Below are 12,040 nucleotides of genomic sequence, written 5' to 3'. Positions count from 1 at the left end.
AAACATTTAGACATTAGATAAGCAGCCATTCTGAAAACAGACTCCACAGGGAGTTGAACCCCGCCCTGATCCTGAAGGTCAAGAGTGCCACCACTGGAGCCTTTTTATTTGGCTTTTTTTTTGCTTCTACTGTTAATTATTAAACTGTTTAAGGAACTACAGGTTAAATTGGTGCCAATTTGTGTCCAATTCATCTCCAATTGGCCTAGTTGTTTTGTGGGGGAAACCGGAGAACCCGGAGAAAACCCACGCTGACACGGGGAGATACATGCAAATTTGCAAATCTCCACACAGAAGGGACCGAAACTCAGATCTTCTTGCTGTGAGACAAGGTGCTAACCACAATGTCACCGTGCCGCCCGTCACTAAGTACTTACCTTCATACTTACCTTCATGCTTACCTGTACTAGTGATCACTATTGGTGCTACTGTGCTACTAATAGTGGTACTAGTAAGGTGGAGGGAGGAGGCACATCTCGAAATCCATGTCCCAGATGACAGGAATGTCGTTCAGCTCCTCCACAAAGTCCTCCAGACTGGCTTCCTGTTGGGGTCCCTGTGGACTGTCTGCTGCTGGGTCGCTGGTCATCATTTCTACCTCCATCTGGTCCTGAAGAATCCAGCGGTCCTCGATGCTCTCAAACTCCATGGATGATGTGCTAGTGGAGGGCTGATGAGCGCTGGTGACGGAGGTGACAGGGACCACGCCGGGCAGAGGGGAGGCAGGACCATCCTGTACCTGCGGCCTGCTCCATGGAAGCAAGATGCCCATCTCCACAGCCAGGTCCCAGATTCCAGGAACAGAACTCAGCTCGTCCACAACGTCTTCTGGAAGAACAACCTCCTGAGTGTCTTCCTGCTGGGGTGGCTGTGGAGTAGCCTGCAGCTGCTGCATACAGGGAATGCTCCACAGCAGAGCTGGAGGGGAGTTAGTGTCCCTCACACATGCCCACGGTATACCTGAGAAACACACTGACATGAATACATTGAGATTTTTGGTGATAATTAACTGACTTTAATACCTTACAATGGACCATATATGTTTACTGGATACACAAATACAGGATTTACAGTGAGCTGCACCTGTTGTTTGTTTTTCTTATTTATCCTGACTTATGAATATGAGGAAATCAGTAGAATAGTCAAGAGAAAACACAGAATTATGTGGAGTTTCTTAATGTCTTACCAGTGTGAAGCATGTGAGCTGGTATTTTTGGAAGGATCTTGCGCGGTGGCCTCCTGGCGACTGGTGGTTCCTTGGCCTTCCGAGGGCGGCCCATCCTTCACCTGGAAAAATATCTCTTTATAACTAAGTTATGCTAAGCTAAATTATGCTAAGCTAATCTCTCAACCAGAAGCTAAAATGAAGAAACTACTGACTAAATTAAGTTAATTTAAGTCTAAACAGTAACACTAATTAATAACAATGCTAAAAAAGTATAAGAAGTTAGCCTTTAAAAAGGCTTTTGGGGTAAAAAATTCTATTCGTTGTCTAAAGAAAGCAGGAGTAATGAAATAACAACTGGCTCATTCGGTGTTGCCTAGCAACTGTATGTTGTAAACATACCTTCACATGTAACAGCACTGAGCAGCCAATCAGGAGCCACATATTAAAGCAGAAATATTTTATTTATTCACATTTGCACAATTACACATCAGAACTGAAAATGTATATCTTTTTTGCAAACAAATGTTCAACACTTGGGGCAGTGGTGGCCTAGCGGTTAAAGAAGAGGCCCTGTAATTAGAAGGTTGCCGGTTCGAATCCCGATCCGCCAAGGTGCCACTGAGGTGCCACTGAGCAAAGCACCGTCCCCAAACACTGCTCCCCGGGCGCCTGTCATGGCTGCCCACTGCTCACTCAGGGTGATGGGTTAAATGCAGAGGACAAGTTTCACTGTGTGCACCGTGTGCTGTGCTGCTGTGTATCACATGTGACAATCACTTCACTTTATTTTACATGTTTATTTTACATGTTCAAATAAATGAAATAAACCTTTAGTCACTCAATGTTATTTCGTTTATTTAGTTTTACTGTGATCTAAAACTATTAGAGGTTTCATAGATTCATGGATTGAAATATATTTTTTAAAATATCTACTCAAAAGAGGGAAGCACCGTCCTCACACACTGCTCCGTACACTGTCATCGTGTGCTGTGCTGCGTTTCACAATGACGTTCACACTCATATGGTAGTATGGTCTTAAAACGGTCTTAAGTATTCAGATAACTCTGCACGTGCCAAGCAGGCACCACCCTGTGGTGATACACCTCTGTGTATCATTTTGCTTGAGTACCTGTCCGAGTTACAATTTGATTGCTACTTGTAATACACTTTTTAATTTGTATAGATGTTTTGTGGACACCCTGTATAAATGTACCAGAGAACTTGCATGTTTTGTCAAAAAAAAAAAAAAAACTTCACAACAATTCAGATTATTATGAATTATGCTCCCCACTAATGATGTATGACATTGAGAATATGGAGGATGTTCTGAGAGATAGTCCTTTTTGATGATATGAAGACAAGATAAAGTCCTACACAGGGCTCCTTAATTTCTGCTGGCACTGGATATAGCCTGAACTTGATGCCTCTACATACAGTACTGGGTCAGATATGGGAGTTTGATAGGTGGTCACGTGAAATATGTTTTCTGAAAAAATTTCAGACCATATGCAGGTTAGGTGAACATTTATAAGCATAAGGTAATTTAATATCAAATCTCCAAATCTCCTCTCATTACTTAAACTATTTCATCTAAAAGATGAAAAGAAATTACCAGACATTGGTATTATGAGATGCTTTACAAGTACATGAGATGCTTTTACATGAGATGCTTTTATCCAAAGCGACTTACAGGAGGAAGACACCAGCAATTCTCGTTCGATTTCTATTGATTTTGAGGTTACAAAAACTAAGAGCCCTGATAAGGCCTAACTTGTCAACTTGTCTTGGATTACAGCAGGAGGGAGGAGGTCCATCATGTAGTTCTGCTAGACCTGAGGGTTTTCACTGTGGGAGACAGCAGAGACCCCAGCAGCAGCATCTCATCCATGTTACAGTGACCAACTCAGCTACGTCCAGGACCTCACGATCCTCTCTACGGATCTTCTCCATATACAGTGCTTTATGGAAGAGTGGCCCGACAAAAGCCTCTCCTCGGAGCAAGACACATGAAATCCTGCATGGAGTTTGCTAGAAAAAAAACAAAAACCTGACGGAATAACTTTATATTAGTTCATGTGATGCAGTATGAAATTTTATTATAGCGCTTCACTTATTCGTATGACATGCATGCTCAGGTAAAAGTAACTAACATTTAAAGGGAATGTGAGCAGTTTTTTCTGTTGATGCAACCTGTACGGATATTTTATGTCTTACATGCCTCGCACCATATATTGGGCCTCATTAATCTCCACTCTTTATCCTGGGCCAACAGCAACAAAAGAGGAAAGGGAATGGACCTGGACCTGGTCTTCATTCGTCCCTCTCCACCTACCGTCCTTTCTTCCACTCCACTTCACATCTCTGACCACCACATTCTGTCCTTCACCCTCACTTTACCTATCGGATCCAAGACTGACCACCATTAATTACTCATTCTACATAACCTTCACTCGGTCTCACCTTCCTGCACTCTTTCACATCTTTCATATCTCTGACTCGTTCTTCTCCTTACCCCTGGAAGCCACCACTAACATTCTCCTCACTTTTCCTTTCTATGGATCATCTCTGCCCTCTTTCTTCCACACCCAAAAGAACTTCTCCCCCTGCTCTCTGGCTATCTGAGACGTTGCACAGCAGTCGAAGGGAACTAAGAGCAGCGGAGAGGAAAAATAAGAAATCACAGCTAGCGTCACAGCATCTCTAGCATCCAAACATATTTGTAATTCATCATTTGTCTTCTGCAGTATGAGATCTCACCCAATCAGTCAGTTCATCAATCTTCCTTTATAACGTTCAATAACTTTCCATGCATGCAAGTTTGTTTCTTAAATTTCTCTCTCAGTGCAAATGGAACTTTCCTGCAGGCATGCACTACTGGCTGCCCACCGCTCACCAAGGGTGATGGTTAAAAGCAGAGGACACATTTTGTTGTGTCACCATGTGCTGTGCTGTGGTTTCACATTGACAATCAAAAAGTGTCAACCTGAAATTGAACAAATAAATGTTAATTGGCTGAAGAAAAACATGAGCCATAGCTGATATGGATAGACCACAATGCAAAGAGGATGTGAGGCATGTGGGATGGTGACCTAGATGTTTAGTTTATCCCTAGATTGTCCAGCATATCTGCGACACTCAGGATGTTGCTGGAACAGAAAAATGAGCAGCAAAAGAGTCGTTTCCAGATGATGAAGAAGAGAGCGGCAGTTCAAACAGTCTGATCTGGAATTTGTTCCCTTATGTCATCATTGCAGTTGCTCTCTGAAAATGAGCACAAATGTATTTGTTTAGTTACTTCATGCAAAAGGCTGTAAAAACAGTGATTTTAGAATAATGAATAGAATTAAAACTCTCTGCACCAGACAGTAATTGGTGAATGGTGTGATGATGTTATTTTCACTAATGTCCCCTCAACTTCTATAGGTCGCTCTCCTCCTCGTCCCGCCTCTCTCCTCCTCATTAGCATTTGAAAGCTACAGACATTCATACAGAAATCTCATTTTTGGACTGGATCAAAGTGGATGTAATTATGCACAAAGGCTGAATTTCAGAAAGAGATTTCAGATACAGTATTAGGGGACACTAACACTGATATAAAAGCAAAAAAATAAAATAATCACCTCAAGAATCACTCAGCATTTTCAGAAAGTAGGTGATTTTTACACAAGACTTGAAGAATATCGGGGAGTGGGTGTGTGTGTCGGGGAGTGGGCGGGTGTAAACGTACCTCTCCCTGATCCAGCATCTGCTGCTGTAGTTTCTCCACAAGCTGAGACTCATCATCCTACAGAGAAACAGGAAATGAATATATGTGGTTATCACAATTTCAAGGAAAAACTTATTTATTTAAAAATAATTTTATATCAAAATTACATAAACAAAACACAATTTTAAAGCATGCACATAAACAAATATTACCAAAAAACTCTGCTTGACCATGTCTGACGATTAATAAATTCCAAATAAATCGGCAGCCCGATACACAGCGTAAAAATCGCACACCTGCCGCACGCCTAAAAAGGGCAAAGACATTACCTGTGACGTCCCGTGGCAGAGTATGGGTGTGTTCTGTTTGTGTGTCTCTCTCTCTCTCTTTCTCTCTCTCTCTCCGTAATGTTGCAGGTGGCTCCATGATTGGACTCCTCCCACTTCCTGCCATGATTGGTGGGCTGTAATAGGGAAGAGGACTCAAAATGGCGTCTGCTTTGGGACAAGAGGAGGATGTGGTGTGAGGAGAGAGTGTTGTTGGTGATGCGAAGAGAGTGTTGGTGTGAAGCAAGAAGGATTGTGACCAGAAGACAAGAATAACTTAGACTGCCCAGACCTGTTTTGTGTGTGTTTTGTTGTTTCAATGTCCTTCTTTGTAATAAACGGTTAGCCATAAGTGTTGTTGCTGCTCCTATGTCCCATTTGTTATGTCCCTGACCCTAGACCAGGGACGTAACATACCGTAACACAGCCTTCATGCCCGCACGTATGGTGTGTGGTGAATGGTGTTATTTCCACAAATGCTCCCACAATTCTACAGGCTCAGACGATTAAAACAAACCATTCAAATCGATCAATGCGATCGTGAGATATGCCTGCGCGTATTGTACAGAATTACAGGCAAAACAGTCCACAACACAAGACAGGCGCCGCTGTTTCTGTAGATTCTGAAAGAAGACCAAACTATCATGGCGCAGCAAAGAAGCAAGTTTTTTACGACTGAGGAGGTGCTGGATATTCTGGTGCAACACAGCAGTCCAGCTATTTGTACTGTTCAATCTTCATCTGATGAAGAGGATCTCCTGTGTGCAGAACATTTACATTTACAGCATTTATCAGACGCCCTTATCCAGAGCGACTTACAATCAGTAGTTACAGGGACAGTCTCCCTGGAGCAATTTAGGGTTAAGTGTCTTGCTCAGGGACACAATGGTAGTAAGTGGGATTCGAACCCGGGTTTTCTGGTTCATAGGCGAGTGTGTTACCCACTAGGCTACTACCACCCTTAACCCTGCAGAAGAGGTTGAGGTATTTTCCGATCCCTTCTTCTGAAAGGTATGTACTCTCTGTTGTATAATTTATTTACGATATTTTTCATATATTTTTCAGTTATATATTTTTTATGTTTTCTCCCTCTAATTGTGTGATGTTCTTTGTTTATTTGCTGAGTACAGCATTGTTTATTTCAAATTAGTTATATAATCGAAATTGCTGGCTAATAAATGAATACATTTTACTTCATATTTTTTCTACCCCCACCTCTCTGCCAAGCGGCGATGAGATACTGCAAGATGAGGTGATCAAAGGGTGAAAACACTGCAGAAAGTGCCAGGAGCCACACGTCAAAAAAAAAACAGCTTCAAGCAATGCCATGATACACAATAATGTGGATACAGTTCATTTATTCCAGGTATTATTGGAATTTAACATAGTTATTTTATATCGTTTTAGTATTACTTTTAATATTTTTCAAATTTCAAATCAATACATTTTGTTCTTGTTTAGCCAGTTTTTTTTGCAAGTTTTTCTTTTGATTGGAAAATATAAACATAAAAATTGGGAATATACATATGATGTGATATTTTCAAAACTGTCCCAAAACATCTGTAATTAGTTGGAATGAATAACTACAGTCACAAGTAAGTTAAAAAAATTGTTTCCTCTGTTTAATTTTGGATATGACTATTAAAAAGGGCTCCAGAGCTCATCAATCTGCAACATTTCCGTCTTCCAGTTGTATTTTATACAGGAGCCTGAGTCCTTCAATATAGCAAATTGTCAGTGATACTTTAAGGTGGGTACTGTATCTGTATATGGTTTTTTGTACTTAACGGCGTATCTTGCTCAATCCAACAGGGCTAGCAGGGACGGGTCCTCCTGCTGTGCTCTTCTTGGGGTCAGAAGCGCCGTTTATCTTCCTCCCTCAGGTTAATCCGCATGCTGGGGACAACAGGTTCCCTATAATAAGTGCGTTCAAATGGACGGGGCAGAGCAGTCTAGCTGCATCGCCTTTGCGTTCCCACCAGCAACAAGGAGCGTGCGTTCCCATGCGCCAGATTTTACAAAAACATTGAAATGGACGATTAATGTCATCCAGAATAAAAAAACTGCATCTTTAAGGTTACTCCATTTAAACAGCAGTCCACCTTCACTGACCCCACTGCTGCCAGCGCACCCCGAGTTTCCTCACTTTGCTCCACATAGCGGAAGAGAGGAGGGAAAGAGTGCAGCCTGAACTGAGGACTTTGCTGCATGACATATCGCTGATCTGCACGGGGACAGACAAGAGTGGAGGAACTGATTGGTTGAGTCCAAGATTCGGACCAGTGCACCTCTTTCCTGGTCTAGGGATGTCGGGTGGTGTACTGACCTCTCGCTACTTCCTGTATTCTGTCTCCTGCGCGGATGTCTCTCTCCTGGCTGATGACCTGCTCCAGCCAACAAAAAACACAGGACATGAATATTAATGTATTGTACCAAATTTAAATTGTATTACACTGTAATAAAGTAAACATTAGCAGGCAAATTCTCAACAGTTTGTAAGCGCTTCCATGATGCCTGCAGAACACCAGGAGTCGGTCTATAGTCTACCGTATACGGTCTACCATGTTGTCCCTTCACAGCATTGTCTTCTAATATCATGGGAAACGTCTCTGGGTTCTGCACTTGAGGTTGCATCTGCATATTTTGGATCCTTTGAGCAGAGAACCAGGAAAAATTAGTAAAGTTAGTTATCTAATTGTACATTGCTGTTAAAAAGTAATAAAACATAACCTTCAATTTTTAAGATGCACTAGTAATGCAGGTTTAAATAGTGTTTGTGGACAAAGTGGACAATGAACCTTTTTGCAACAGACATTGAAAGTATTAAGCTCTAGTAAGGATCATGTCTTCAGTATTGATATGTGCATATATATGAATAACCAGAATTTAAATAATTAATACATTAAAAATATATTTATATTTGACAACTGAAAATCGATGAACTAATTTCTTTGAATACATAAATCTATTTCTTCAATAAGACCTATTTGCTGACTTGTCCTCAGCTTTCGACAACCTGCACCCCCACATCCTGGCTAATTAACTTTCCTCCAAATTTCATCTGGACAACCAGACAATCCTGTGGATATTGGACTTTCTGACCAACAGATCACAGAGAGTACTGGTTAAAAAAACTGACCTCCGTTATACCTCCACCTGGTCACCACAAGGCTGCATGCTCTCTCCTCTGCTCCTCATCTTATATACAGATGACTGCAGGCAGACACCCGGTGAAGGACGCCAACGACACAGTCCTCCAGTCTCTGTTGTCAGGCCCCTCACACAACCATGGCCCGCTTCTGCAGGAGTTTGTGGACTGGTGTGACACCTCATGTCTGGAACTGGACATCAGTAAAACCAAGGACATGTTGGTGATCTTCACCACTAAGCAGGGGGACCTGGCTGCAGCAGTTACCTCCATCCACGAGAAGCCAGTAGAGCTAGTTGAGGAGTATAATACTTGGGCATCATCTTCGAGCCCCTGCTGAAGTTCTCCTCCAACACAGAGGAGATTCTCAGAAAGTGTCACCAGGCAGCTCAAATCCTTTGTAGTCAGGAAAGACATTTTACGGACTTTTTACTATTTACTATTGTGTGTCACCCCAGGATCTTTAACCTTCTTTATTCGAGGGCAATAACTTTACTGTATAACTAATCTGAACCACCAACAGTAATAATGCTGACAGCACAGCTTTGCCCTACATTACTAATATTAACTACTGCTACAAACAGTCTTCCCCAGACCTTCAAAACCCTACACCACTAATAAGAGATCATAATAATGTAGCAAAAAAGCCAATTCAAATACCAAACCTGACCTGAAGTGATGGCTGCTGGAAAAATGAAAAACATAATATCTCCGTTTTTACAGCAAACTTTGAAGTGGTTATAAAATAGGCAAATATGAGTCATGCATCACATGCAATCAGCATTTCATTAGAATTGTCGTGGTTGGTTTACTAATAATGCTAGATAATAGCTAATGCTAAGTGAATGCTAACCTGCTTTAAGCAAAACAATAATGCTCAAAGCCTTAAACCAATTTCTCAAAGTAAAGCCTGTAAATCAAATACATTTTAAATAATCTTACTTTTGTACTAAGCGCAGTGAAAAATCCATTCACGGATCCTGCCACAGAGACATTTATTTTTTAAACTCCCACCTCTTCCCTCCATTTCGTTAGACCCGCCTCCTCTACAATTTGATTGGTTCTCTCTCTGACCCAATCAATTTTCGTTCTGCCCTCGGACGTTTGTGAGTAAGTTAAACAGGCGCTACTACTTTTCACGTCCGATGTGAAATATGTATATATAACTATGATGTATGATGACGATCCCCAGCTTGAATATTGCTATTATATTAATAATATTATATTAATAATATTGAATATTATTAAAAATATATACATTTATATTTAGTGACATTATACCGGCCACTTTATTAGGTACACCTTGCCAGTACCACGTTAGACCATTTTGCCTTCTGTAGTTTAAAATTTTTTCACTCAGCAGAATTTTCTTTCTATAGATGTTATTGAGACATATTTTATTTCACATTCTTGTGTCTTTGTGTGTTTGTCATTATGTAATCATTTTTTTCCTAAATCAATGAAGTTTTCTGATTCTGAAGTGCCTTAATTCTCAAAGCATAGATTCAACAAGATGACGGAAACATCCCTTACAAATTTTATGGCTACACATCCATGATTCGAATCTCTCGTCACACCCTATCAGAAAGATGTCTGATTGGATTGAGATCTGGTGACTGTGGAGGACACTGCAGTGCAGTCAACTCACTGTCATGATCAGAAAACCAGTTTAATATTCAAATGGAAGTTCAATGGGCAATTGGCAATGCAATGTTCAATTAGTGCATGTAAACTGATGTAATCCTTAGAAGTTTTTTAATAAAAAATATAATAACAATTCACTCAATTGCATTCTGTTTTGCCATGGGTTTTCTACATATTTATTCAAAAGGAAATTCATTTTGCAAATGGCAATTCAATGTCCAAAGTGCTGATGCAATCCTTTTGTCATGATCCGGACCGGCAGGGGTTACTCCGAATCCGCAGTCCGGACCGGAGTTTCATGTTATTCTCGTGTAATGTTCCCTGATCGTGTTTACCTGGTGTCTATTTATATAATTGTATAAAGCTATCCTGTTTGTGTCTGTTCGCAGTCGGGTTATTATGCGTGTTTATGTTCCCTTGTCTCGTGTGTAGTCTGTATTAAACCCCTAAACACCTTTATTAATTTTTGAATAACAAATGACTAAATTGCAAATCTTTTGCTTTAGAAGAGTACATGGAAAACAACAAAAGTGGTCGACCAGTTTACAGTATCTTTTTACACTGATAATATCAGCTCTAATCAGCTATTTTTGTACATGCTGTATATTTTTTAAGCTGGAAGAATGAATCAAATATTGCTGCTACCACTAAGTATTAGTATTGTTTAGTTTAAGGTATTGCTGGGTTTTCTTAGCATTGCTTCAGACTCATCTCAGCAGGTTCCAAGAAGAACGGAACTTCCATTACCTGAGATGCGAAAATAGCCAGTCACCATACCAGCTGAATTCAGAAGAGAACCGCATTCTTTCCCCCACATACTCTTGCCACACGCAAATATATATATTTCATTAAGGTGTGTTTGGGTGTGTTTGTGGGGCCCTACCCAGAGGTCCTTGTGACTTTAGAATGATTGTGCTAGTGTGATCTAATGTGATCTATCATATGTGCTAGATGTGTTTACCATGAAACATCTCTGTGATGATGCAGAATCGAGATGCAGAATTATTTTTAGGTTGATGAGCTTTATGGTGCAATGGCCCAGACTTGGCAGATGTGGCTGGAATTGAAGTCCCTGATGTCAAGTTAACCCGTCAGCTTACGCCAGAGGAGCTTGCAAGACTGCCCAATCATGATGTTTCTATGAGTGAAGCACAGGAAGTTTACAACTCAACAGTAGAACAACTGGAATACCTATTCCCAGACTAACATTCCTTTAGGCTGCCTGAAGTACAAATAGGATGTCAGGAATTAAGTAATGTATATTGTCTAATACAGTCAACTCTAATAGAGCACAAAATCACACACAGAATCTTTTGAAACTCAATTTATGAATGACTTAAGACTGAAAGTACATAACACCAATGAATACACTGAATCTAAAATAGCAGTAAAAGCATAAAAGAGTTGTAAATGCTAAATACAATGTAGAATTCTGATAAAGGTCTCAACCGAAATGTCATAAATCTCAACTGTGTGTCAAGAACAGTGAGGGGAAAAGCATTGTTACCAAATCAGGCCGTTCCTTTAACATCCTTAGGACCCCAGTGTCTTTCAACCCAGTTCTTATCTGTGCCACCTGCCTTTCACATCTAGTAGAAACAAGATGGCACCAGACATGGATAACATTTAGCTGCACATTCTGAGCAGCTGAATAAGCGCACATAATATATGTCAATTACATTCTACATGAGGAACCTTTTTTCAGCCAAACACCGTCTGTTGGACACTGTCATCGTGGGAAGGTCCTAACTGATCGGCAAGTGGTTAACTTGGTCTCGTTCAGCAGTTAAGTCGTTGTTCTTTTCAAGCTGTGAAATCACAGTAAACATGCAAAACTGATCATGCCTAAAAGACATAAAAAAGACATAAAAACACTTAGATACATATGCATTTAAACACAGACAAGATATAAAAAATGATGATATAACTGTACAACTTGTGTTGAATTCTGTTGACTGAATATGAAATATCTATAAATATATTCTACATTTGCACTTACAAGTGTAACAATGTCCATAACATCAAGGTCATTGAGTGTTTAATACCAT

General features: G+C 40.4%; 1 long non-coding RNA gene across 1 annotated transcript; it reads right to left on the bottom strand.

The window, feature by feature from the left end:
- Positions 1–10,855: 10,855 nt before the first annotated feature.
- LOC114790932 (uncharacterized) lies at positions 10,856–11,824 on the bottom strand. Its single transcript, XR_003749877.1, has 3 exons — positions 11,688–11,824; positions 11,500–11,581; positions 10,856–11,130 (listed from the first exon to the last, which is right to left on the bottom strand). It is a non-coding gene; the product is annotated as an uncharacterized LOC114790932 (long non-coding RNA).
- Positions 11,825–12,040: the final 216 nt, after the last annotated feature.

This window comes from Denticeps clupeoides, chromosome 5 (assembly GCF_900700375.1).
Source record: "Denticeps clupeoides chromosome 5, fDenClu1.1, whole genome shotgun sequence".
In the NCBI taxonomy this organism is placed as follows: Eukaryota; Metazoa; Chordata; class Actinopteri; order Clupeiformes; family Denticipitidae; genus Denticeps; species Denticeps clupeoides.
This window is presented reverse-complemented; position numbering and strand designations above follow the sequence as displayed.